Here is a 6,170-nt window from a genome sequence, read left to right as displayed (position 1 = left end):
TGGGCTAAATCGCTGGCTTTGAAAGAAGGCCAGCAGCACGGTTCGATTCCCGTAACAGCCTTCCCGAACAGGCGCCGGAATGTGGTGATTAGGGGCTTTTCACAGTAACTTCATTTTAAGCCTAATCGTGACAATAAGCGATATTCATTTCATAAAACCATACACCCTCCATCTGAAATTCGTATTTACTTCCTTAAGTCCAAGGGCTTGAAAGAATATCAGACAATTGATTTTGCCACCCACCACTGGATCTGGCTGAACCACACAAAGCACGAATGGGCCTTGTGTTTACGTGCTAAAACTGATCACAATTCCAAAATCATTCCCCGCTGCTCTGCTTTACTGCAAACTGACATCTTAAATTCCTCATTCCTGTCTCCTCTAACCGCGCCGCAAATAATAAGCTCATGGACTGCCTCGACCCTATGACAAAAATATCGAATTAGCTGCCTCTACTCCATCTCTCCCTCCCACAATCCCATACTTCCTTTAAAACTATCCCCTGCACAAGCCGTGAACATGCATCTTTCTCCAGTTCATCTGCTATCTTTCCTCAAGCCCTTTGAGTTCACCTTGTCCATGATATTCACCTCCTGCTTTGGCGCTAATCCCACTGAACTACTGACCACCCAACTTCCTTTCCTGATCCCCATTTTAGCTGGTATTAACAATTTTCTCTTCGGGTGTTGTCCCTGGGTACTATTCAGTGACCGCTTTGCGCCCAGGCATGCCCCGGTGTAGTTCCAGGCATGCCAGATGAAGAGTGCAAAATACAGTACCGTGCTGGATGTTAACCATTTTGGAATTCACCCGGCCCCAAGGGTGAGTTCCGGATCTCCTCCAAATATAGCGAGAATATCATTAACCATAATTTGCATTCATTTCAATCTCCTTAACAAGATTGGAGTTGAATGTAGCGGCCTCCCATGATTTACCCGACTCCCAGCGAGAAGTCATCCGCGCGTCATTTAGTGCTCCCTTTCAAACATGAAGCTGCCGCAATGGCGACTGAGGGGAAGTCAGGAGGTAAGTAGCTATTTTGATTTTCTGGACCAGCTCCAGGGCACCAGAGCTGCTACGCCATTGCTCCGAGGCGGGTTGGGGAACCCCCCCCCCCCCCCCCCCCCAGTGTGTTTGGGCTTGGTCAGGGGACTGAAGCAATTCAGGCCAGGTGTCACCCCTGGGCCAGGGGGATGAGGGGTTTTGCATCTGTGAGGCCTTCAAGCCATCTTTAAATACTGTGGAGACCCATAACATGGGCAACCACAGCTGCAGCCTGTCTGTTTTTCCAGCAAACTCTCCCAGGACAGAGCCCTGCTGCAGCTTCTTTTCTGAAAGTCAATTTCACTCCCTTTGACTGAGCAGCCTCCAGCTTCACAGCTGAAGGCTATTTTAAATGAGGAGTTAGCCTTGTTAGTTGTGACAGCACTTAATGCTTCTCAACGCTCAAATGCCTCCTCGAAGGCACAAGTGCCATGTCTCAGAGGATGATTACTGCACAGCATATGCAACAAATTTGATCCTTAACAGTGCGCCTGTACTCTCGGAGCATCAGCAACTTAGAGGAGCTGACAACAATCAAACACTAAGTGCAGGACTTCACCACCGAGGATCCTCTCACGGCCCAAGGGTAAGTGTGTGGATGAGCGGAGGGCAGCTGAATACTGTCTTCCTAACTTCCCCAGCAAAGGTCTAGGGACTAGGGGCTCCTGATTTGGTCGGGGGTGGGTGTGCAGTGTGAGGTTTGGCAGCACAATAGGCTTGCTGAATGGCAGTCGAAGGAGAAAGGAGAAGATGGTCCCGGGGTGGAAACCCTGATGGATTGTCGGTCTCCCTCCTCTAATTACCTACAGACTACAGATAAAACCATGTTTGCTGGTATGTATCCCATGGGGCTCACATCGCTGTGTTTGTGACAGCCAAGGTGGGAAGATGCCGTAGAAGGTAGCAGCAACAATGCAGGTTGGAGGTGATGCCTCGTGCAGGAGGCCACCCATCAGGCTGAGGAGGGAGCCAGAAGGGGAGGTCAGCGATAGCCCAAGATGTACAGGTGCTGTTGGTCGTTCCATCAGCTGACAGGCACCAAATGCCGCAGAAGTCTGTCTCAGCAGAGACAAACTGCAGCGCCTGTGCCATGTCCTTACAAACATGGCACCCCGTGGAGGAGGACACTCGCTCCCAGTGACCCTGAAGGTCATTGCAGCCCTCTACTTCCATGCCACTAGGTCATTCCAGGACTCGAGTGGAGACCTGTGTGGCACAGAGTCATACAGCACAGAAAGGGCCCTTCGGCCCATCACAGCTGCTCCAGTCAAAAATTACCACCCAATCAATCTAATCCCATTTTCCAGCACTTGGCCCATAGCCTTATATGCTCTGGGATCACAAGTGCTTCTTAAACGTCATGAGGATCTCTCGTTCCACCATTCAGGCAGTGAGTTCCAAACTCTCAACACCCTCTGGATAAAATAAGTTTTTCTTTACATCCCCTCTATAAGTCTATCGAATCACTCTTTATTCATGGACAGAGATCTTATCAGTCCCAACACATCCCTCAGCAACTGAGACGTGATGCCAAAGCCCTCAGCCATGGTCTTCGTAGACTGAGCTATACCTTGGGACACCACCACTCAAGACCCTGACATTGTGCTTCAGATTTTCCACAGTGGTCGTCACCCTAGCAATATTAGCCTCAGTACCTCGCATTATCAGCGCCCTCTCCTGCATCTGAAGCCTTTGCAACTCCTCCAATCGACCTTGCAGTCGCTGGAAAGTTGTTGACACCTCCTCCTGATTATCACGGCTGTGTCCTATTATTTGCATAAGCTCTGGGTGAACTTTGCCCAGATGCTCAGCATCTGGCTGGGATCCAGCTGTGTCCAGGGATCCAGCAGACCTCTGTCTGCTTGGATGATCCTGCCTCCACCTGATATTGGCCCCTGCGGTGTGTGTCTCTGCACTGGTGGAAGGTGCGGGTGATAGCTGTGACACCTCCCCAGTAGTCGCCTCTGAGTTCTTTTGAGGTGGGGTGACTGTAGATGGCCCAGCCTCATCAGATGGAGATCCTGTGAGACAATGGAAATGTGGGCAGAGAGGGAAGGATCATTTTTGTCTGACATTAATAACTCAATTGACACAGGCTTTCTGGGTGAAGGGGCAGTGGTCCTCACATCTCTGACGCAGGCCATCCGCCCAGCTGGTGACTGCTGTCTCCTTGGTCAGCCTCGCCATTTCCCAGGCCCGTTCCTCATTGGGGGTGGGGCTTGAATCTCTGAGATTTCTCCCTCCCCATTTCCTGTTTATTATGGTCTATCTTCTGCGGGTTCAAAGAGAGGACATTGTCATCTACATGTTTGATAGGCCAGGTCTATAACAGATGGCATACGTGGGCCACACCTGGCCGTGAACGGGTTGTGCTGGTGGATGCCAGAGGGTTCTGAGGCACATGTTTGAAGATCAGATCTAGGGAGGGTGCGAGTTTTCAGCCAGTGGATGGGGCGGGAGTTTGGGTATTCGAGGGGTGGCGGGCGGCACTGATGCCAAGAAAGGTGGTAAATTGCCCTTGGACATCGTTCATCTTTTTCTAACAGCAATGCACAGACTGCCACTGCTTCCATGTGACATTGCTCACCCTACTGCTGATCCTCCGACCCCCTCGGGGGAACAATATAACCCCCCCCCCCCTCATCCACAGTGCCGAGAAGCCTTGTGAGGTCGCCATCCACAAAGCGAGGAGTCGGTCTCCGTGCTGCCATCCTCATTTCTTGACTGGGCATGAGTGTTCAAGGAGCATTTAAAAGCAGCTCTCCCTTGTTAGCGGCAAGCAACTGAGGCATAAGTCAGGCGAATCAGACGGCAAGGGTACCAGTAATGTCAAGAATCACGTGGGGATTCATTTTTGGCACGAGATTCCGTTGAATATGGGCCACGATCTCGCCAACACGGCCATTATGAAACATTCCGCCAAATGCATCCAAAGCAGGACTTTAATGTTGGTCTGCTGAATTGAAATGAAATGAAATGAAAATCGCTTATTGTCACGAGTAGGCTTCAATGAAGTTACTGTGAAAAGCCCCTAGTCGCCACATTCCGGCGCCTGTCCGGGGAGGCTGATACGGGAATCGAACCGTGCTGCTGGCCTGCTTGGTCTGCTTTAAAAGCCAGCGATTTAGCTCAGTGAGCTAAACCAGCCCCTGAATTGCGCCCCCAGTCTTCTTTAAAGCTGCAATCACCATGCCTCAAAAATACCAAGCATTTTTGCAAGTCATTGTCACCTCTCCAACCTCCCTTTCCTTTACAACATCCTTTAATGTGTTGTCACCTCCCAAATCTATTTTCATTTTCCTGGAATAACATATTTGAGACTGGAAACAGGTTTCCATCCCAGACACCCTACCCAAAACTTCAAAGTCATAAATAGCATCTCATGAGATTGTGACAAAAGTGAACTAGTCGTCCTCATCCTTCTCAATCTGCCTGTGGCCTTCGGCACCATTGACCAAACCGCTCGTCGTCCAACTGGGTGGGGCTGCTCTTGTCTTACTTTATTCTTATCTATGTAACCATAGTGAGGGTATCACTTGAATTGGCTGTTTCTCTTGCTTCCACGCTGTTACCTCTGCTGTCCTCGGTCTTATTTCTTTTGTACATATTGCCTCTCAGGGACATCTTCATGTATGTTGATGCCACCTACCTCTGTTATCTGTCAACTTCTCCACTGTTGTTAACTTATCAGACTGCTTATTCAACATCCAGGACTAGATGAGCAGAAATGTCCTCCAATTAAACATTGGGAAAACTGAAGCCATTTGTTTTGAATCCCCTTTTCATCCTCCTTTTCCCGCTACTGACTCCATCCCTGATCCTAGCAACTGCTGTGACGAATACCTGCTAATATTTTAAAAGTAATGTTTGCGCCTGTGAAGATTGTTGTTGTGATAAGATATCTAAAATGCTGGGCTTTAGAGATTGCCAGGACACCTAAAAGAAATTGGCAGCCCAGAAGTTGGAGCCATAAAACAGGAGATGGGATTACTCAGCTGGAGAATTGGATGTGTTTTCTACACTGCTTGCAAAGAGGTGCAGTCCAGAGAGATGTTCAGTGGAATTCTCATTCAGTGGGGCCCTCCAGCCCGCCCGCAGCACGCCCACGCCCGCGGATTTCCCGACAGCATGAGATGGCCGCAATGAGGAAGCCCCCAGTGGCCGACTGCAGGGATGGAGAATCCTGCAGCCAGTGGGGGTGGGGGACACGTGGTTGGCATGTTGGAGAATCCTGCCCGTTATGTTTTTTGGGGTTAGAGCTAAATTACTTTTAGCAGAATTGAATCCTGAAAGGCTACATCGTCATGGAAATGGATGGCGTTTCAGAAGGTTTTCTGCTTTCAGTTTATCTGCGTATTTTCAGGGGGAAGGATTGGTTGAAGTTTGAAACTTGCATTGTTTGCAGCTCACAGAAGCCTTGGGGACTGTTAGCAGGCAGTTAAGGCACAGAGGCCCTGGGGAGCTGAGAAAGTGGCAGAATGTCACTGGTTCCATGCCATGCTTAAGAGTTCAGAGAAGCCCTGCGGGCTATTTATACTTGGATGCAGCTAGGAGACTGGAGTCCAGAGAAACCAAGGGGCAGTGTCAGCTTAGTGAAGCTAGTGGTCTGGGAAAGACTTGGAGGTCTGCTGGAAATTGGAAATGAGATTGCAGCTTTGTGAATCTTGGAGTGTAGTTTCAGGAGGAAAGATTGAACCATTGGGAAGTGAGCAGTCTTTCAGGCAATCAGATTGGGAACAGTGTTGAGGAAATTCAGAGGCTAGGTCTATAAAAGTGAAGAGTTGAAATCCCTCGAGTTTTCTGAGATTTTGTGACACTCCGTGATCACTGATGTTTGTGTGGATTACTGAGAAATCCATGGGTTCTGTGTTGGTCAAATCTCCCATTCAATGGTGCAGTGAGGTGTATTTGAACACTGTCTGTTAATTCATATTTGCCTCATGTTAATGTGATTATGAGATCGATATTGTAAATTGTTTTACTTTTTTGTATAGTAAATTTTATTTTGCTAGTTTAAAACTGGAATCTTATGGCTTTATTCCTGTAGTGGGTAATTGGGATTTCAAACTTTGTCGACTTTAAACAAACTTTCTGGTCCCTAGCTGAATCACAATGCTGTGTTGAGA

Source organism: Scyliorhinus canicula, chromosome 14, assembly GCF_902713615.1.
Source record: "Scyliorhinus canicula chromosome 14, sScyCan1.1, whole genome shotgun sequence".
NCBI lineage: Eukaryota > Metazoa > Chordata > Chondrichthyes > Carcharhiniformes > Scyliorhinidae > Scyliorhinus > Scyliorhinus canicula.
The sequence above is the reverse complement of the archived record's forward strand: the minus strand, read 5'-3'. Positions refer to the sequence as shown.